General features: G+C 36.0%; 1 protein-coding gene across 2 annotated transcripts in view; it reads right to left on the bottom strand.

The window, feature by feature from the left end:
- The window catches only part of Znf521 (zinc finger protein 521), a 240,016-nt gene extending 222,905 nt beyond the window's left edge, over positions 1-17,111 (bottom strand). For both annotated transcript variants that reach the window (XM_015482213.2, XM_048806411.1), the window contains exon 1: positions 16,932-17,111. The gene's annotated coding sequence lies outside the window, so the exon portion shown is untranslated. The remainder of the gene's footprint in view (positions 1-16,931) is intronic.
- Positions 17,112-23,381: the final 6,270 nt, after the last annotated feature.

The raw sequence follows: 23,381 nt of genomic DNA, 5'->3' as shown, positions 1-23,381 counted from the left end.
CAAAGGCTCATGATATAATAAGAATAAAACTTAAATCAAAATTAAGTCTTAAGACACTCCATGACATTTTAACAAAAGCATTAAGGTAAAAGATGCTACTATCAAATACAGTCTCTTGGAGACAGGCTCGACATATTTCTGATGAATTAAGAAACTTCATGGGGGACTCCATGTTGGTTATGCTATTTTAGAGACATATTCTCACTTTGTACATATTCTAAAATGCTACCACAACCAAACTCACTTTTCAACAGTTGTTCTTACAACTCTACTCTACTTGATTCTTTTCAAGTGGCTCACCAAGTGACCTAATGTGAAGTCAATTCTTTAAAATTTTCTGGTTAGCAACTGACTTTATAGTTACTTTGCTTTGTACATACCTACAGCACTCTTTACATGCACTGTGCCCTGCTGGACCTCTTGAATACTCTGAGTGTCCAATTTGCTGTGACAGAATGCTATAAGTGATGAAACTGTTGTCTGTATGAGACACCAGAATTTTAAGTCAGATTCTTTTTATCCATCAACAATTACCCACCTAGAATGCCCGGCCTTGCCCTCCCATCCCACACCTACTCCCTTTCCATTCACTTTCTAATGTTCCCTCTGGGCAGAGTTCACCTCTGGTTTCTTCCTCGAGGCCTCTCCTGCATACTCGCCATTCCCACTTCTTTGAACACTCATAGAACTTACCCCCCCATATTAGCAATTCTGGCACTTAAAGACCTGCTGCCACATCCAATTACATTTTCAAGTGCATATGTTTTGTTCCCCAAGTGTGCAGTAAGATCCTAAAAAATAGGTTCACATGTCTTTTTATACCCTTACAACATTCAACAGAAAATGTGAATAGAGTAAAACACACAAATACTGGCACATTAAATATGTTGCTTTAATATGACTGCAAAAACAGTCAACTGTCCTTATGGTCATAGTGGCAGAAATGCATTCCTTTAGGCCCTTTTTCCCCTAGAAAACAGAAGTACATACATATCTCCAATATTTAAATGAATTTACTCAGGCCAGATCATTTTCTAAGCCACTGATCATCTGAACCACTATAGCTAGACACATTCCTTGACATGTAAGCTTGCCTTCTGAAAGTGAGGTATGAATATTTTAAACTGCACTAAATGAAAATTAATATGTTTTATTTTTTGAGCTAATTCATAAAACTAGAGAGAAATCTTTTAAAGTCATCCCAAAAGCTGCACAGGGGAATTCTGTGCCACTAAATAAGTAAGCTACAAGTATAAAAAAAGTTCAATGGTATCCATTGCACAATGATCTTCTTACACACCTCATAGTACATGCTAAAGAACTGATATCAGACCTTTACTTTTTAAATATTGTATACAGTATGAAGTCAGAATAAAGTATTATAGAGAAACAGGGCCTCTTCTTTATCCCCAATCATGACTCTCTCTGTCCTTTATACATCTAAACATCAAGGCCTTCTTAAAAAGGCAATAAACACATGTAACCAAACCAATTCTCATTTCCTCCATTGGCTGCATTCTTCAGCATCAAGCACACACATTATTTGCTCTTGAATTTTAAAAGGGGAGAATTTTAACACAAAATTCTCATACTAACTCTTTCAAAATATTCAAGGATCCTAGAAGACATTCAGACCTGGAATTTGACTCATGTGAGTTCTTTTAAAAGAATCACTATCATCTTTAACAATACCAATAACACTAACACGGATAATACTAGCCATACTTAATGTTCCTCATGTCCTTTCACTATGTGCCACGCGTCTTACTAGGCTGACACATCTACTATCTCATTTGACCAATGTAGTAGGCAATATTAGCACCTTTATTTATTATCCCTACTTTAGAGATATGGAAATTTTAAATTAAAAAAATCTAAGTCATCAGCCTAAGGGCACATGGCTAGAACTGAGATTTGTATTGCAGTGGGCCAGTTGCCAAAGCCCACCCCTCTATTCATTACACTGACATCTCTACTAGTCCCATTAACCACACAACACTTTTTACTCATTTTAACATTTTGAAGTTTTGTTAATTCATTTCTCCTTTAGAAGCTTGGTAAGAATTAATTACTACTGAATGATTACATTGATTTTTTTAAGCTAATGGAATTTTTAATGAAAATAATACTACGGGAGATGATGGGAATCTGCAAGTCTGAAGATCAGCCATAAAAGCAGCCTGTTAAGACTCACAAGATGGTCACAGATTCCAAGCAATGAACAGTAAAATTAAATCTGCTGATAATTTCTTTGGGGGGAGGTGAGGAAGAAGGTGCAGTGGTTGGTGGGATAACTAGTAATTCCTTAACAATGAGATTTCCTATAGAGACAGAAAATCAAAAATAAAAATACAATCCACTGTTTTAATCCTATGAAAATAAAAGCATGCTTCTTAAAATCCATTTGCTGCATTCCAATGAGACACTGAACCTCCTATGTTGAGATTCCCATCTTTAAAGAGAAGAACACTAGTTAGCCTAGTGCTCCAAACATCTTGCATTTACAGACAAGACTAGATCATTTCCACTCACTGTAATAATCTCATCTACAAGGATCCTTATGTACAGTAACCAAAATTTAAGTGGTAATCAACTTAAGCAGAGATCTTTCATTAAAAGAAAATGAAATCAGAAACAGTAATACAAAAATGGGGATAAGGTGGGAAAGATACTTAGATAATTCACAAATGCAAACTATATCACAATTCAAGAAAAGAGGAACTATGCTAAGTGGACAAATGTATACCTTTGGGTTCTACCCTAAGGATACAATTGCTGCTTTAAACAATTCTAGACAGAAAAGTATCTCAATATTAACACAAGTAAAAAATGAAGCCATCATCACTAACTTGCAACCCTCTTCTTTCTCATCCATGTCAGGAATGCAGAGACCCCAGATTTGTCTTGGGTCTTTCCCTTGTTCTCAGGTTCCACGGTCGTCAATCACTACCTCTGGATGATTCTACCTCCTAAATAGTTATTGTTTGACCCTCCTCCATCCTAAACCCTCCTCCATCCAAAACCACCACCCTGGTTTTGTCCCCATCCTTTCTTAGTAGTACAATTGCAAGAGCTTCCTATTTGGAATCTTTTCCCAGCCATGTTCCTCCACGAAGGTACTGTGCACAATATCACCCAATGTATACATGTATTCACCCTCCTGCACAAAACCTTCAGTGTCTACCTATAGCTTAAAATAGTAATTATCAAACATTCTCAAGCTTCTCAATTCAATATTTAAATAAAATCTGACTGGAACATCCAGTATGTAAAACCATTCCAACTTGGAATGTTCCGGTTGCACCTCTACCTGGCTGATATCTCTGAGGTTCCCCTGCGCAATCTAAAGAGTATAGGCTATAGAATCAAATTTAGGTTCTTAGTATAACCCTTCATTGCCACCCTACCTTTCCTTCCTAGTTTTTTGTAGTAACCAGCATTGATATGGCCCTAATGCCTCCCACCTCCTGGTAATTCTTTCTTACATCATACAAGAGTTGACCTGCATGACCAATACAATATGGAAGAGGTAATGATATGCCATTTCCAAGACAGAGAAAATAAAAGATACAGGAGCTTCTTTCCTGGAGTGGGTGGGTATGTGGGAATCTCCACACACTCACACCATTACTTCTTTCCATGGAAAGTGAGTTGTCATGTCATCAGCTACCCGCCAGAGAGGCCCATGTAGTAAAGACTCCAGTCAGATCTCTGGTCAGAAGCCATGAAACTGAGCTCAGAGTGAGATCCTCCAGCCCCATTCAAGGCTTCAGATGATTCCAGCCCCGACCTACACCTTGCCTGCAACCTCATAAGGATCCCTGACTGAGAATTTCTAAGTAAACTTCTCCCAAATTCCTGACCCACAAATACTCTGAGATAATACATGGTGGCTGTTTCAAGTCAAAAAGTTGTGGATCCATTGTTCACAACAACAGAAAACTAGTACACTCCTATTCTCTCACAATTCCCTATCTCACACTTTTTCCTCTAGCTGGGAGTTGCCCAGCGACACTGTGGTGTTTCATACCTCTCTCCTATTCTTTCTCTTCTGTCAAGCTTAAATGTCTCCCCATTTCTTGCTAATTCTTGAGCATCTCTAAAGGCACCTGCTCTTAGAAGCCATCTCGGAAGCCCATGTTAGACTCAGTGACCTCCCAACCTCTTTCTATTGGAAAATCCTGAGCCCTTAGCACTGTATTCCCAGAACTTACTGGTGTCTTAGTCAGCTGTCTGTCACTGTAACAATTACTTCAGATGAGCAACTTATAAATAGGAAAGGTTTGTTTCGGTTCATGGTTTTAGAGGTTCCAGACCACGATTAAGCAAAAATGTCACTCCATACCAAGACCTGGCAGAGGGGTGGGGTGCCAGTTGGTAATGGAAAGGAGTGTATTGGAGAACGAAACTGCTCACTTCATGGCCAGGAAGCAAAAAAGATCAAGGAAGGGCCTGAGGTCCCATAATCCCCTTCAAGGGCATGCCCCCCAAATGATCTAAAGACTTCTTACTAGTCCCCACCTCTCAAAGTTTAGAGTATCTCCCAGTAGTGCCACCCCAGGTACCAAGACATTCGCTCATGGGCCTTAGGAGACATTCCAGATCCAGACTCTAGTACTGGACAAAGAATAGGATTCTGACAAATATTTGTTGAACTGCATTTCTGATACATGCACAGTGGTATATGGGAAATCACACTGCTGGGAGGTGCTATTCATTTCACTAATTGTGGGGGTTCCTCTTAGTGTAGCAAGAGATGGTGTGTCATACATGTCACTCCATACCAAGTCAAGCTGCAGCATCTGATTATGTAACAACATTCATATTAATAAGCAATTTATAGTTCTAAACTGGTATTTGCAAGAGGAAAACTAGTATTATTGCCTATAAGTCCACCTTATGTGAGTAACAACTGATAAAAATTAAGGCAGAGCACAGTTTTTTGCTCTTTTTCTTGGCTCTGGGTCAAATGAACTGCAAAGGGCAGGCAGTTTGCTTGAGGAATAATAAAGGAAGGAGGTGTAAATAAAGTGGGGTGGGGAATGTGTTTTTCTATGTTGCTTGATAACCATCATTTCAGGCCAACTAGCAAAACAGGATCAATAACTCCAGAAGAAGCCCCACTTAGGTTTCCCTAGGTCAAAGAGGGTGATGGTAAGAAATGAGATGATTGTATTCTTTCTCACAATACAGAGGTACTTTGGTGGAAAAAAAAATAACAAAAGGAAAGAACAAATCAGTAAGCTAGGGCTTGTACTCTGAAAATAAAGCCCTAGAAAAGAAAGAAAAGCAAAAACATGGTGGTGAGGAAAGGGGAGTATTAAATTATATTTCCCCTCAGATAAAATTTTAAAGCAGGATAATATAAACTATTTAATATAAAATATCAAACCAGCTTAGACAGCCTTAGGATAAGCAAGATACAACACTGGTAAAAAGTACATACTTAAAAATAATAAGCATGATAGATTTGACAGATTTCTTTTTTTAAAAAATTACCAAAGCATTCTCAAGACTCTGTCAACCAGATAATTTAATTATAATGGGGAATATTTTATAAGTTAGACTATAAAAAGTATAGTTTAAAAGCAATATGAGTAATAAACATATATGCTTTAAATAATTAATAAATTAAACATAAAAATGTTTTATTGATACAACCAGAACAAAACCTTTAGTGTTTGAAGGTGTAATAGCCCAATTTCTAAAAGTGTATTTATTATTTGTACAACATTTGAACAATGATTAACTTTTCTATACCAAGTCTATTCTGCAAGAATTATAAAGATGGGCAAATTGGTAGCTGCTCAACATTTATTTTCTGCTTTTCTAATCAGCTTCTAGTTCTCAAAAGACCTGAATATCTACCCTCTGTTCCAATGTCTCCTGCATCGAAAATCCAAGAGCTCTGAGGTCTCTGAAACAGGCAACTCTAAGAAGCCCCATAAGATGGACCAACCTTTATTACATAAACTGAAATGAAAATGAACGTTTATCAAAATCAATCGGAATTTTTACTTGGAATTGCCTATTGCATGCATCCGACTATTAATTATGCATTTAAGGATGGAAGTTCATAAAGCTCACCACCCCAATTATCCTCATGGACATTTTTATTTAGTCACCAGGGGGAGCTAATACTGCTCTGTGGGGAGGTAGAGTCCCAAGGATCAGATTGATTTTTTTTTTAAGGAAAAATAGATGTGGCAATAAATATAATTCAAATGTGATCCACAGTGTCTAAAAGGTAAGTATATCCTACATGCAAAAAAAAATAGGTATATGTCATTTTGTTGTTGTTAAACAAAGAAGTTAGAAAAAAATAGGAAAGCCATCAATAGAGCCCTGCTGTGCTTAATGGAGGACATGTAGGAACCCAGTCATTTATGGTTGTCTTCGGTCTTACTCACCATCCTGATTTTGCACATTTGCCCATTTGTTGCACTGACCCTGTTATTTTCTTGGTTTGAAGTACTACTGTGATTCTATATTCTAACAGCTAATCATTTACCCAAAAATATCCCACATAATTACATCATAATTATATTGAAACAAATGTTTCTTTACCCTTTTGCTTTCAAATATTCCCTTCTGTTCCAGATATATTTTTTAGCACTTTTAATGTGTGTTCAAAGAGTTCTACCCAGTAATCTACTTAAATTCATCCAACAATTCACCCAGGAGACTCAATTCCTTTAAACTATGAGAAGCTCCAGTTGGAACAAAGAGGGGGAAAGGTTTCAGAGTTTGTGGAATAATCACCTCTAATCGATCAATTTCCCCTGAAGGTAAAGCCGAAAGAAAGGAGGAGTGAAGAGTTCCAGTCCAATTCCTTGAAGTTTAAAGGAACTAAGCCCTGAGGCACAGTGTAGAATGATTCTGGCCTTCCCCTCCCAAGACCTATTAAGAGGTCATAGATCTTTGTGACATTGCTGCCATTCCCTAAAGACAAGATCCCCAGCCATAGGCTTAGCACAAAGAGAAGGGTGAGGAAATAGTCTACTTTCAACAGCTTCTTTAGCAACCCCACTACCTTAAAAAGGAAGTAGCTATCAGTTCAGCATCTTAAGAGTAATATATATATATAAAAAAAAGAGTGCAGTCAGGTAAAAATTTAAAAAATTCAACACTGTAGTTTTATCATGTTGAATTTCACATTTGAGAACAGGCTAAGTGTGGAAGAGCGCTTATGTGCACACAACTGTGTCCAAATAGCTAAACATTGCCCTGCTTACAAGGTACGCTGAATGGTCTCAGAAGGCCTAAGAAATAGTGGGTCTCTTTAATTCATCTTCCCCACAAAAGAGACCCCACTGTTTCCACATCCCAAATACAGCTCTTCATTTATAATTTTTACACTCTCCACAGGGACAAACTGACAGCTTTAATTACCATCAATGACCATCAAGGACATGGTTGAAATTCTTGAATATATTCTCCCATGGTTTGTGTTCTTGACATTTTATTTGCAATTTTTGGCAACTGAATCCTGAAACCACACAATTAGATACTTTTATATTCGTGATTGACTATACAACTAAGGCAAAATAATTTCTCTAAAATTGTTGTGATTTTACAGATAACCAAAGGTAAATTTTCCGTGGCACAGATAATAATGTTAGTTTTCTTATTAAATTCTATTCCTTTTTAATACTAATTTTATAAAACTCAAAGTAATCAAAGAATACATCACATGTGAATATAGTTAAAACCTATAAAGGATATTCTCCACTTAGGTTTTTCTTATAAAAAAAAAAAGATGGAGTGAATGCACCCATTCATTTTCTATTTCAGGAGATTTTATCCTTCAGGAACTTTCCATTTATACTCAGTAGCTATCTTGTGATTTATAAGTTATTAAAGCAGACTGAGAGAAAAAGTACCTAATTAAAAGATGGACATCAAAAATATAGATAAATATTTCTTTAAGATACCCTTTTAATATTTAAATCATTTAATTATGATAAACTAATAAGTGTAATAGCTCATCATTCGTAATGAAAAAACAGAACTCTCCAGTACAGCACTTTTATAAATCCCAATTACTTTACCCAAAAGCATTCAAAGAGCTTTGAGAAAATAATGAACCTAAAAATGATTATTCTACATCCACATTTTAGTACAGCATTTCACAAGTATATCAAGAAGAAAAATAGCAGGCCAGGTACCAACATTAAGAAATTCTGTTACAGCAAAATCACTGTGGAAATAATAAAGCTTTTATAGCAGGCAATGCTTGAACTGACCCCTTTCTCCAAGCTGGAAAAGGGAGATCATTCAGTTGACAACTCAGAGGTTAAAACCAATTATGGGAGATTACTCTTCCTTGGTAAATGCATAGAAAAACTTAGTCATAACCCTGGGAGATGAAGATACTGACACACCCAGCCCTTTCTCTAAAACTTAGAGCAGCAGAGATTTGGTGAATTAACTGATAGACAAAAGCAGTGATCTCTGAAAAATAGGGTACATTATCATAGGGTAGATAGGATATTCTGAATATTTAGCAACTAATCAGAAAGGGGTCATACATAGGCATCCCAATACAAATCAGACCTTCCTCCTGAGGGCAGATAAATACTGCTCCAGGTAGCTAGTGTCCTCACTTTCTGAATCACTTATATCATATCTCCTAATAGTGCTGTGAACCATGCCCCACAAAATTATTCAGGGATAATCCCATGTAATTTTAAGTAATCTCATTCACACAAAATCCTCAAATTTCGACAATGATTTTAAAAGTTTTCTGCAAGAAAATTGCAGGACATTGGCAGTCAAGCACAAGTAATCAACAAGAAAATGACACATCTAGTTATTTTACTTCTAGTAAAAGCTCTTTGTTAACCATAGTTTGAAAGAGGGAACAAAACGGATTAATTTAATCAGAGCTGACCTAAAGTTTGCAAACAAAATTGAGATTATCAGGAAAGTTATTTAAATATGGGCTTAAATCCACTACTGACATAGATACACCTTGTGGAGAAATACATCACAAGTTCTCTCTTTGCTGGTTTTGGGAGATATCTTTTTCAATTCTAACAGTCATTAAAATGAATTTTAAAAATAAATGAAAGATCAAAATAACAAAATTATTTAAAACCTGTGTACAGCTCATCTTTACCTAATTTTTCTTTCCTTTTTAATGCCATACAATACCTATATCTATATAATGAATTAATAAATACATATTATGAAAGTGCATGCCAAATTTTTTATCAAAAATATTTAGAAGCCATCAATTTAAAAACTAAGATTCATGAGGCAAATGGGCTAGGAAATGGGATCTATAAAGGCCATGAAACTGTATTTGGGAGGCTTAGAGAGAGATGGAAAATGAAGTAAGCTAACACTTAGAAATATTTTAGGAAGAACCCAAAGAATTCATCAAATTGAAGAGAAATGGTGAAGTGACATTGATAGTACTTAATTAATATAGAAATAATTAATATGTAAATTATTAATAAAATATGAATAATGAATTAATATAGAAGTTAATATATAAATCTCCAAATACAACTTATAATGCCTTAAGCCTAATATAAACTAAAAATATCAAAATATCACATTTATTTCATGTAATTTATTTCAACTAATAATGATAAGAAAAACAGCAAAAATAAGCTCTAAAAGCAGTTTCAATATGCTTCTACAAAAATGTTACTTCAAGCCAGTGCATTGGTGCACACCTATAATCCCAGCAGCTCAGGAGGCTGAGGCAGAAGAATCACAAGTTCAAGGCCAGCCTCAGCAATTTAGTGAGGCCCTAACAACTCAGGGAGAGAGACCCTGTCTTAAAATAAAAAGAGAGCTGGGGATGTGGCTCAGTGGTTAAGCACCCCTGGATTTATTATAATCCCTAGTACAAAAAAAAAAAAAACACTTCATTCTGTAACACATTTATCTCTCATATTCCCACTGCCAATAGAACTAGCTATCAGAGTACTACTGTCCAGTGGAACCAACTGGCCTTTAATTTACCACAACCATACAACAAATACATACTTGCTTTCACTTTTTAAAAAAATTATTTGGCTAAAAAATAATAATGATCATAATATTGCAAACATCTTAAGATTTCAATTCATAAAAAAAATGTGAAGCTTCCAGGCAGTATCCTAACTTTCAAAATGAATTTAGTGAACATACTACTCTATATTGATGTACAGCATTCACTCATCAAATCTGTTCATTTTCCTCAAAACCACAAATTATCACGGAAATATTTGTAAATTTTGTAAAAAAAAGAAAAAGAAAAGACATGAATTTGTTTAGGGCTTTATAAATCTGATCTGCAAATACATTCCCCCAAACAAGGGCAGATTTACTACCACTTCCACCTACCCAACATCAATAGTACGGTGGGCAGTGGGTTAAAACTAATACAACACCATTTAGTGTTTTCTGCATTTACACCCAAGCAATTCACATTAATGATGTGAAAGAACACTTAACAGACAACTCAAGTTTTCAAATTAGCAGGAGAGAGAGAAAAATGACTTAGAACAAGCATCCTGCATTACTAAACGCACTTTACACATTTATCCTGTTAAGTGTAGCTTAGTTTTGATGATTTACAATCTGGGTTCTTACTCAGTTTTGTAAGCATAATAAAGTCTCAGTAATCTCAGCCTTCCCCATAGCACCCTGCTATTAAATCTTTGTTGAGAAGTGTGATGAGACCCCTCTGGCTTCTAGCCCTCCCCACCCCCTGAGGGAATTGGCAAGAAATGATAGGGTTTGTGGATTAGTAAAATGAGAGGTTCTCTGTGCTTTTCCTTCTTTAAATATATATTTTGATAATCTGTCTTCTGCATCAGAGAGTCCCAACAGCATTAGAGTGTTGATTCCCCTCCTTTCCCAGCCTCCAGGAAAAAGACAGTAAGGCCGGGGCCAGGCAGGTGGTTTCCATCTACAGCTACAACTGAAGAGTGGGATTTAATTTTTTCCTTCACCTTTCCCCCCATTCCTTCAAGCAAGGACAAGATGCAATCTATTTACACGTGCTGGATTGTGGACTAGAGGAAAACTGTACCATGAGACAAAGATGACAGAACTCATCTGCAAGTTACCTTGTCCCCTGCTAGCTTTAGGGGTTATTTTGTCCTTTCTGATATCAAGGATGCTTGTCCAGAACAGTATTCACATTCCAGAATACCCCTCAGAGATAGACTCCATGAACTATGTGAGTGACATCCTCATTCTCTATTCTTACAACCCTTGCTGGATCCTGTCTATACTTATATTGACTCATGATCTGGAATAGTCCTAATCTTCAAATTGACTTTCAAGACTGAGACTAGAATTGACTATCTTATTCTACATTTGACCTTCATCTTCCAAGGCCTAGCTTGGTCATTTGGCAAGACTGTCCCAGGATTTCAAGTTTTCTGGTGTGAAATAAATCTGTTTTCCTTGAGTCAGACTCTAGAAGGAATGTGCACCATCCCTGGGGAGAAAAGTCACCAAATGATTAGCTCTGAAGTTACCAAGAGGAAGAACCCAGGCAGGGTTTCTGTGGCCTTCTCAGAGCAGAACCACACTGAGTAACCCCACAGGCATCAGACAATGGAATACCTGTTTTCTGTTATTTGCAAATCAACCAGTTGCAAGGCTTCTTTCTCTTCAAATTCTACTCTATAATTAACCATCCAGTTCTCAGAATTCCCTCTTTCTTCATACGAATTATTCTCAAACTGAGTAAAGTCAAACATCTAGGTAAAAAATTACAAGATTAACAGAAGGGAAGCCACAAGGATCAAAGAACGTGATGAAAAAGTGTGGAAGAGTCTATGACACGTCGGGGGATATAGCTCAGTGGTAGAGAATGTGCTTAGTATTCATGAGGCCCTGGGCCCCATCCCTAGCACTGCAAAAAAAAAAAGTCTATGAAACACACAGGGAGAAAGACTGAGGAGGAATATGAGGAAGTTAAGAGTCTTAGAGAGTGTACAGGAACCAGAGGCAAATTTACAAAGATACAAATGGGCCAGATAAAGGTAGAAGGAATGGAAAGAACAATAAAATATAGAAAGAATAAAATCAAGGGAGGGGGAGAAAACAAATACAAAAAGGCCCTCCTCTGATAAATATAGCATCTAGTCAGTTGAAAGGAAAAAGAGAAAACAAAACCAGTACCAAGACAGTAAACTGAAACAAGAGGCAGCAAATGACGGGAGCCAGTCCTGTCCTACCTGCTTACACTAAGAAGGTATGAACCAAAAAGAAGGCAGACAACTCCTGACTTTTTTTTTTTTTTTTTTTTTTTTGGAACCTGAGTATGAATCTCAGGGGCACTTTCAATTGCNTGCTGAGGTGGGCACTCCACAAAAAGTAAACACTAAATGGAACTTGAAGTTTGGTTTTATTAAATTATTTGAATCTTAACATAGCCAAGGCTGAGGGTATAGCTCACCTAGCATGTATGGGGTCCTGGGTTCTAGTCCCAGTACCACAAAATTTAATAAATTAACAAAAATAAAAAATAAAGTAACCCTAAACATAAGAAAAGACCTATACTTCCCTTGGATAAGATTTCTTGCTAGCTTAGTGTACACTGAGCAGGTCACTTGGGTTCACAGGCCCTAGTTCCTATGACTTGACCCTAACATGAGTGTTGATTCTACCTTAGTAAAGCTCCTTTAAAGTCCCGGCCAGCCCAATTAAGGAAAACTGTACCATGAGACAAAGAATATCTTATTAATCTGCATATAGAGTTTTCTCAATAATACATTTTGATGAAAGCAGGCGTTAAATCAAGTCAATTAAATGTGTGTGAGTCAGAAAATGTAAATATCCACAAAGAATATCAATACATACCCAACAGGATGCCAACATTTAACAGATGGACAATGTAGTGAGGACATACAAGCACTAGAACTCTGACATACTGCTGGAGAGGGTGTAAAAGGTTACAACCATTTTGGGAACGGGTTTGGAAGTTTTTCATACAGACAAAAGTATCCTACCCCCATTCACTCTCTCAGAGACTCAGCAATTCTACACCTATGTTCTCAATCCAAGAGAAATAAAATACATGTCCACAAAAATATCTATATAAAAACTTGATTCATAATAGCCAAAAACTAAAAATAACCAAAATGTCCATCAACAAGAGAACAGAAAACAAACTGGCAAATTCATAAAAGAGCAGTAGTAGTATTCATTCATGCTGAATACTACTCAACAAGAAAAAGCCACATACTACTATGCCAAACAGAGTAACACATGCCCGTAATCCCAGATACTTGGGAGGCTGAGATGGGAGGATCTGGAGTATGAGGCTGGCCTGGGCAACTATGCAAGAATTGGTCTCCAAACAAAAAGAAAAAGATACTATGTAGATACACAACAACATGAAGAAATCTCACTGACATGCCAAAACAAAGAAGCTGGGAAAGAAATCACAGTTTATGATCCCATGTATAACAGGTAAAACAAATCTATGGCTTAAGAACTTAGAAACTGGTTAGTTCTGATGCAGAATTATTGATCAGTGAGGAATATGTGGAAACTTCTAGGATGTAAAAAAATTATATCTAAAAAGGAATGTGTGACATGGGTTTATGCATTTTGCCAAAGTTCATTGTTACATACTTATTATTAATTTCACTAAATGTGGCATTAAAATTTATAGCATTTCAAATTATAAACAATATTGAACTCTAGTAGCTGGTTTGCTTTCTTTGGTTGTATGAGTTAGCAATTTTGAAACTACTTACTGTGTATTCTAGGTTCTAGCAAATGACTAAACATTTGGAAGATTATGGCAATCAGGTTTTTGTCTATTAAAGAAGGCAGATTCCAATATAGAAGAGAAATAGACTAGGTATGATGTATCCAAGATATTGGATTGGATTGGAGATATCAATATGAACACAGGGCAGAAATACGTGTGTGTATATACTTACACATGTGTAAATTTTGCCAACTATATTATGTGTATATTATATGTCTTATATTAATTATGCATATACATTTTCTAGTTCTGCTAGCTAAGAGGTCTATAGACAATGGTATACTTGTAGCAATGAGTGCATTAATAAAGTACTCATATCTTTACATATAACTACCTTGTCTTCTTAAATGAACCAGGGCTCCATAAATAAACAAACAAACAAAGAAAACAAAACAAATCATTTTTTTAAGGGCTGATCACAGAACAAGGACAAGAAAGAAAAAAAAAAAAACACATGATGACCTAAAGCATTTGTTAAATAATGGGGGAAACTTTAAACAGACATAGGATCCAGTTTGAATGTACACCCACTGACAAAGACTAGAGCAAGAATCAAAATATTGATACTAATGAATTATGACCTACTGAATCAATAAAAATGCAAGATTCCACAGTGATATGAATAAATTAAGAACAAATGAATAAGAAAGAAAATTGCAGCAGGCCAACTAACAACAGAAATCATGGAATTACAATGGATACGAAAAATGTGGGTGAAAGCTTTATGAAGTTGGGGATATTTATATAGCATCAAAGTATGTTCCCATAAAGTATCTTTGCGCTGTATACAAAGGGAATGGTAACTTGACATTGGAGAAGGTTGGCAGACACCACTTAAACAAGTATTCAGGGTTAACATTACCAACTTTGGAAAAAACCAACATCATGTACTTCCTGCTGTACTAAGGAGACGGAATCACTTTGGTGTCCCTGTTACAAGTATATAACCTGAATATAATAATGAAGAGACATCAGGCAACAAACTGATAGGTATTCTAGAAAGTAAATGCAGGTGTTCTTCAAAAATGCCCCGATTAAGAAAGACAAAGAAAGGCTAAGAGGCTATTCCAGATTAAATGACATTTTATTGTCATGCATAATTCCAAATCCTGCATAAGTGGGAATAAACTATCAAGGACACATTCAGACATAATTTAATTTCACTTAATACTTAAACTTAAATATAATTTGTAGATTAAACAATAGTATCTATCAGTGTTAAACATGAAACTTCCTTGATTTTGGTAAATATACTGCAGTGATATAGGTTAATGTATCTGTTCATAGGAAATACAAAGGATGAACTTGTGGAAGTAGGGAAGATATCTTGAACCTTTCTTCAACTGATAACAAAAGAAAGGGAGGAGAGAAAGGAGGGAGAGGGAGGAAGTCTATAAATGGAAAATGAGACAAAATGTAAGTAATTGCTGAACCAGATAAATAATATATGTGAATAATATTATTTATATAAGTCTTTACAGTTAGCATTTATATCAAAATAAGTTACCCCCACAAAAAAATACATAAGCTCTACTAAAAATATTTACATGGCCAATATGTATTATTCCAAAAAAATTATAATGAACTTTTCAAAAGGAATATTCCATGATATTATAAACTTGCTCACTATAATTCCTTCTTAAAGAGCCAAGCGGAGGAGTGGTACACATATACATTATAGCCACAATACATGTTAATAAAGGATCCTATTTAACTGGACTTAATTCCAATATTTCCACAATAATCTGTTCAGGAACCTTGTTAAAATGGAATACCCATTAAAATCTTACAAAAATATATCTGTGAAAAAGAGTTGGAGAACCATTTGTCTAGTAAATTCACTTCCTATACACAGTTAATTGAAGAAAGATCTGTGCTAGGAAAATAAGAGACAGACAGACACACACACACACACACACACAGTGATCCCAACTTCAAATAAGAAGACAAAAACAAGTATAAAAAATAGATATCTATCTAACAATCTCACCCAAGGACAGAAGCATACTTGTAGGCTATCCAGTCATCCTCTTGGTATCCATTTGGTTCTAGGACCCCCCCCCCCACCAACACAGAGGATATTAAAGCTCATGGACGTTCAGTCTCTTATAAGAAATGGCATAGAATTTACAGAATAATTTGCATAGAATTATCTACACACATCTTCCTGCATACTTTAAATCATCTCTATTACTTATAATACCTAATACAATGCATATGATTCATAAAGAGTTGTTATACTGTATTATGGAGGGAAGAATAACAAAAGTCTGAACTTGATCAGGACAGATGCTTTTTGTTTTCTCAAGTATTTTTGTTCTATACTTCATTAAATTGATGGATGCAGAATCCAAGGCAATGATTTTTAAAGAGGGTTGATATTCAACAAATTGAATTTCAGTTTCATTTAGTCATTACATCGAACATACTATTCTTCATGCATTTCTAAACCTGACTCTTCCAATGAACTGCATATCAGAAAGCCTGCAGACCTTAGTAAGTACCTGCTATAGGCCAAGCACTGTGCTAGACTCAGAAAATGCAGCAATGAATACATTTCCAGCTGGCCATGAGTTCTCAGTCCAATGAGGGAGTTAGAAAAGTGAACCCATTCAGTGAAGACTGTGGTATCAAGGGCTGAGGACATTGCCTAGTCGTAATGTGCTCACATGTGTGAAACTATGAGTTCAATTTCTAGCACCAAAAAATAAGCCTAAGTGTCAGATTTTATGGAGACACAAATTCAGACAGAGAGGGACTGAGATATTTCCTCGAGGAGACAACATTGAAGCAAAATAAGCAAAGGCATGCTAAATTTCTTTAGAAAAATGTTCAAAAAGCTTTTTTAAAAACTTTATTTCAGTCATTTAATATTACATTCTTCCTGCATGGTATCACTGCATTAAAAAAAAAAAAAGAAAGAAAAGAAAAGAAGGTAAATGAAAAAGAAAGCATGTCCACTATCCACTAGCTATTAAAATCTAGGTGGTTGTAATTCAAAACCTAAAAAGGACTTTAATACTGGGGTTGCCTCAAATAACCATCTTGAAATTCTGGCAAAAGCACCTTTAGACTTACCTAGATTTCAAGTATAGGAGTAAAATAATTGGAAGAGAAAAATCACATAGAGGAATAAACAGAAAAAAATCAAAAATAGAACAGTCTGAGAAGACAAGAAGCGCTAAGTATTGTTTACCTGTCAGCTGACATTGATTAATCTTGTGTTCTGTGATATCGCTCAGTGATTCAAACACCTGGAGGCAACTGTCGCAGCTGTGCACAGCTTCGTCTTCCAACTCCTCCCCGTCTTCCGGCCTCTTCTTACAATCTATTGCCTCTCCATCTTCAATCTTGTCTTCAAGTTTACAGTTGGGGTCTGAAAGAAAACCAAGACTGTAAGTATGGGGTTTAAAGACAGGTTCTTTTAAAGTAACATTTAATCTTCTTGCTGCCAAAAACAGAAACACCATTTTCCTTGAAGCTGCAGTAGGAGGGTTTCATTGCAGATTTTATTACAGAAGGATCAAAAGTGAACCTTCCCTAAAATTTGTCAGTTTTTGATGATTAAAGGAGTTCTTCCTTTTTCCCCACTCTGCAGCCCCTTTTCCTACCTCTCCCTTCAAATAACCTGTCCACCCATAAGATTAACTTTGTCATTTTTTTCCACAGCCTTTTAGGAGCTTTTTCTTAAAAGAGAAAGATAAATCACTTCTAAAATTAAACAGTCTCCAATGCAAAGGGGCGGGGGGAACACTGTACTTAAGAATGAACTTCTTTTCTGTTAAATATACTCTTCATGGGAAATTACCAGAATTACATAAAAGTCTAGACTAAGCTAAGCTAATTACCATAGGCACAAAATTGACCTTTACTTATAAATTGGTCAAAACACACAGTTGCTCCATTATTTGTTAGAAGGCAATAGCAAAACAAGCTGTACCACACAGAAAAACATTCTTTCAAACACAAACTCAAGTGTAAATATATCAGTATGTCTTTTGTTTTCAAAATTATGAGGAAAAAAGAAAACATAGGAAGAGCAATTATGAATCATAATCAAATCAGCAACTTGAATTGGCATTATCAATGTTGAAAAGCTAAATGTTGTGAAAACTAAATATAGTTCCATTTTAACTCTAAGAATGATACACAAACAGCAGGGGAAATAAAAGGGTAAAGCATATCTAAAGCTTTTACTTAGGGCTCAATAAATACTTCTTTTGTTGTTGCTTGTGCAGCGCTGGGGACTGAACCCAGCACCTTGCATGTGAGAGGCAAGCACTGTACCCCTGAGCAACATGGCCAGCCCTCAATAAATACTTTGTATTATTTATGCTGCCCTTTGACACATTCTGGAGAAGTATCCCCGCTCCCAAACCCTGATGCCTATGATCCTCTGCGGGAACAGAGTGGAGGTGGGTAAGAGTAGAGGTGGAGAGGGAGGGAGAAAGAGTATGTCTCTCTCCAGGAGAAATTAGAATAATATAATCAGTGACTTAATTTCTGGGATACTAATTTCTAATTGTAAAAAGTTCTCCAAAGTCAGAAATAAGTTATATTTCAACTCTAACTAGAGACTTCTATTTTCTACAAGACCCTGACTAATCAATGCCGCCACAGTTACAAAAAAGTTATATCAAGATACCTAAAAAATATACAAAGCATTATCTATAGTCCTGTTTCACAATAGGACAGTAATACTAATTTTAGTATAACTATAATACATTTGATGCTTTAAATAAAAATATATTTAATATTTTAAATGTTTCATTGAATATTTGAAATGTCATGTTCAAAATTCCACACAACCAAAAATAGTCAAGTATTTTAGAGAAGAGTTCATACATGCTACCACCCTTCTTCATTCTGCTGTTTGAATGTAACACACCTCTGAACATGCTTCCAGGAACCCAACTTCTACAAGTCCCTTATACACCTTTTTCTGTGTGTGTCTGGCAGTTGTTTCAAAGTCTTTCTTTGTATCTGCAATGGACTTAACTCTATCACCACCCTTCAAGTGATTAATATGCCAAAATTAACACATTTCATCATATATAACCATCTCTCGGGTTCAGGAAAAAAGCAGAATTCTCATCTCAAAGAGCAAGTAGTTTTGTTTGCTGCTGTTGTTTTTTTTAAACATAGTATTTAAGTAAATTGGTAATTTGGGTTGATTTGCCATCTGGAAAATTATTATCTCAACACTCTACACAGTGCCCATTTCAGTATACTGGGATTCAGACTGCTTGGTCCTGGGGGAGTAATCACAGGATCTTTTTCGTTAGTCTTGTGCTTTGCCCAGCATAGAACCGTCTCCAGGTGAGTGCTTAGTAAATATTATTTAGTGATGGTTTTTTGAAGAATAAGGAAAAGAGAGAGAGAGAGAGAGAGAGATCCTTAAAAAGTCCTTTATTAGTATTTTTTCTGCAAACAGGAATAGACTAGTTACCTCCAAATTAAAAACCATCTACATTTTCCAAAATTGACACTATAAGACCCATTGCATTTTAGTTTCCCGAATGCTTTTAAATGCTTCATCTAAAGCTACAGACACAACAATGGGTAATGGTCCAAAGATGTTCCAAAAACTAAAGCCAAGTGGTAAAATACTGCCAAACTAGAGAGCAATTCAAGAAAATAAATAACTGTCCCCACTATAGCTAAGTGTCCCCCATGCCACTAAATACTTGTTGGGAAGCAGCAGGCACACTCTGAATATTCTTGGTTGTTTAGCATGAGTTTCCAGTTTCTCAAAAAACTGACAGCACTCAGGGAAATATGAGTGTTAGGTTTGAATTTTAATTTGATTATTTAAATGCTACACATCAAGTTTGCAGACCTGTTTGTTTTTAAATAAGGGGATTCTCGGAATACTTTAAGTAGTATGCAGACAAAAATGATTAAAAAAAAACTCACCTTCCTTATTATTCAAGAATATGAGCACTTTACACAATCTAATATCAAAAATACCAAACAAATATGAATGTGTGATGCTTTCGCTCTTAAAAGCTGAAAAGTGACCCAGCCCATGCTTCTGACACTATGGCTAGTTATTAGAATGAGGGTCATTTTAACACTAATAAAAATGTTTTTGCTTCCACTTCTACATTTACAGATAGAACCCTTTGGGGACTGAAGTCAGTCAAGCTTATTCACTTCTGCTGCAACTTTAGGATGCATGCTCCAGCCAACTGTCGAATTTGTTTTTAGGTCAACACTTAAGCGGGACCCTCTGGGAGGTGGGTTCGATTATAGCCTATGATGCCTTAGTGTAATGAGTACTAGAATCTCAGTCTCTCTCCTTGTAAGAAGACTTTTTCCAGCCTTCACTTTCAGCAGAAATTTTTTCTTGCCCATTCAAAAGATGTGTTTATTTATGTTAGGGGTTTCCGTTCCTAATGCCAGTTGATGTAGGAAGATTCTAGAAAGCTTACATTGTCAACCATTTCTTTCCCACAGGTGGCTACACTTCAGTAATTGCACATGGCCTTAGTGATGTAGTTTTTATAAAGTCCTTTGAGATCCAATCATAAAAAATAATTGTATTACTCTGCTAGCCATTCAAACCTCTGACTTCAACCTAAGGGGTTATAAATACAAGGTCCATGCTTGTAAGTAATGCCCTTCCCCCAGCACCACTGCAAGAAGGACAATTGTTCTTCCAACTACATTGTTGGCTGTAAACCCACTCAAAGGGCAATATTTTAAAATATCCCCATAATCCCTACAGGGCAGCTGCAAAGCGCGTCTTGGCTGCAAGCAGTACGCTCTCCCCTGCCCTAAATGATGCAGCTCGGGCATTTTGCATCCATCACAAATGATCTCACCTGCTCAACCAACTTTCCAGCTCACCCCTTCCAAAGAGTGCCATGAAACACTGGATTTACAGTGTTCTGATATGAATCAAAGGCTGAATTTTGGAATACAGACACAATTATTATTATTACTAAAATAAATGGCAACACTCTGTTTCCAATTCTGTTAACACTACCTACAAATGAGAATTTAAAAGAGGTATGATTTTCCTCTTATTATGTTCTCTGGCAGGTAGTTCTTTCCTTCTTCTCATCCTCCTCTTCATAAGGATTGTTATTGCTTTAACTTGGTTTAATAAAATTACAACTTGGGGGAAAATGAAAAATTGCACTGGCTTAAAAGTGTTGGAGGCAATAAACCCATGGACTTCAATTAATTTCAAGTGTGGGATCAGTTTAAGGCCAACCAGCAGAAATTCTATTCTGTCCATGTAAAAATGAGGTTTCACCACATTTACTTTTTATAACCTATATAAAAGTCAAGTAAAAGTAATGAATATCTAAAAGCCATCTCAGTGGACTGGCAAAGACTATCTGTATTCTTGAAACTCATCTTACATATTTCTCTCTTTGCAACAAGGATCCCATGCCTGATCAAAGCTAAAATGTCAAACTACTGAGAGAACAGCCCAATTTCCAATCCATTTCACTGCCTAGAAATAGACCTCCTTCCAAGCCACTTTTGCATGGAAAAGCACTGGCAAAAGAAAGAAAAACTAAGAGATCATGTGGTTATAATTATTACCAGGCAAGGAATATTTCTGCAGCTCAGTGGTAAAGTAAAACTCTGTCACTCTCTGCTCCCAATAGTGTCCATCGCAAAACAACTGCCTCATTAAATCTCTGCAGTAAGATTAATATGCCGTAGCTGCACTACATTTATAACTTGGTACTCTATAAAAAGCACATTTAATGGTAAGAGCCAGAGCCTAGATACAAAGTATTACTATAAAAACTTCTGGCAGCGAGTGCATAGTGCAGGCCCTAGTCCTTCTTACAGGAGATGTAAATGAGGTTTTTCCAGGTTAATTCCAAGCATGAAGCCCTACCTTAACAACAGAGTCTGTTTTTATGAGAGTGGCAGAAACACAAGATTCTGAGGATGATGTAAATATGAATGCAAGAAGATTACTTAACAACTAAGGTTGGCAAGAGATGAATGAACCCAAAATACTCCACTTATACACACACGCAAACTTAAAACTGGACCATTTCCTAACATTTTGTTCTCTGGTCATGGCCAGCTTTTCACCAAATTAAACAACCATGGCATGAATTATTCAATCTTAAACCAACCAACACAGTGCCAAGTGAGTTCAAGAAACCACCAAATAAAAAATACCTACTGCTTTGAAGAAACAAGTATTGGTTTTATTGTGATGACCATGACCTCCTGGATCCTAATTACCTACAACTACAAAAAATAAAGATCGAAGAAAAAGTGTGCCTAATACCGCATTACCAGTGGAACTGTAAAGACAGAAAAAGGGTTCTGTTATTTTATAAAGTAAGTAAAGATATCTTCTTTTAAAAATGTTTTTTAGTAAACCCTGTTTCTTATGTTTAGGAACTCTATGCTAGTTAAGTAAACAAATGATTTATACAAATGCATTCCATACTCAAACTCCCCCAAATCACTACAGTAATGACTAACAACCTAAGACCAACAACCTTCTTGTACCAAAAAATAATTGTCTAATGTTGTATTTAAATTTCACATGTGTACAGGTAACCAAACAGGTAGGTTTACTGACATATTTAGAAGCCCCATCCCTGAAAAGAAAATCAAAGACTACCTGCATAAATTAAAATACTTCTTCCCTACATATGCATCAAATCATATTCACTGTTTCTCTTTATACTTTTTAAGAACAGAGGAAAAGTTACCTTCAGGCTACAAAGAGTTAACGAGAAACAGAAAGCCTTCCTAGTTTACAAAAACCGAAGGGCGGGATCATTATTTTGTGCTTTCTGGGCTCTAGATATGCATTCTAACTTGAAATCCCATAAGATGAAAACAGATTTAGGGAAAATAAATCGCACACTGTTATAAAATGGCAAGCAGGCTCTAATGAAGGATTGCAGCACTGCCAGACTGTGCAGCCGTCTGTCCCACACTTGCCTGCTGGTCTGCTGTCTCATTTTTTTCCCATACTGTCAACAAAAGGTAAACAAACAAACAAAACAAAAACAAAAGCAATCAGTGGGATGATTAGTGATGAGCACCAAGGGCTAAAGCCTCATCTTAGAACACAGACGTCATTCCAGGTAGAGACGTGGATATGCACCAACCAAAGAGCGCATGTGGTCAAGGTTAAGAAGATGCTTGTCTCACTTTCTCAGCAATGTTTATTTTCTAAACACTGTATTCTCTGAAAGTGATTACATTGTTTTATAGAAGGAAGGAAAGGAAAGCCTTTTTCATCTATTTGTTCATTCCTTTGTCTACAAAATCTTCTGAGACAGAATGAATTATCTCCACATTTACAAAAATCACTGTTAAAGGTTAGAATTTCTGTGGTTTTCCTTGATTGTTCTACAGGTCCTATTGAGGTCCTTGAAGACTAAGAGAAATATCACAGATGCACTATTATCAAGGAGAAGATACCAAACATAAATTTATTACCACTCTCTATCTACAATGAAATTCCTTGCAGATGGATACGAATGAAAAGAAATTAGCCTTGGGAGAGGTTAAAAAAAAAAAAAAACAGACACACATGCACACTTTGGAATCAAATTAAAAGTTTCTCCTCTTCCAATCAGAAAATTACACACAAATCTCTGTCTTCTACTTGGTCCCTCTTTATCATCAAGTTAAAAAAAAAAAA

Source organism: Marmota marmota, unplaced genomic scaffold, assembly GCF_001458135.2.
Source record: "Marmota marmota marmota unplaced genomic scaffold, marMar, whole genome shotgun sequence".
NCBI lineage: Eukaryota > Metazoa > Chordata > Mammalia > Rodentia > Sciuridae > Marmota > Marmota marmota.
This window is presented reverse-complemented; position numbering and strand designations above follow the sequence as displayed.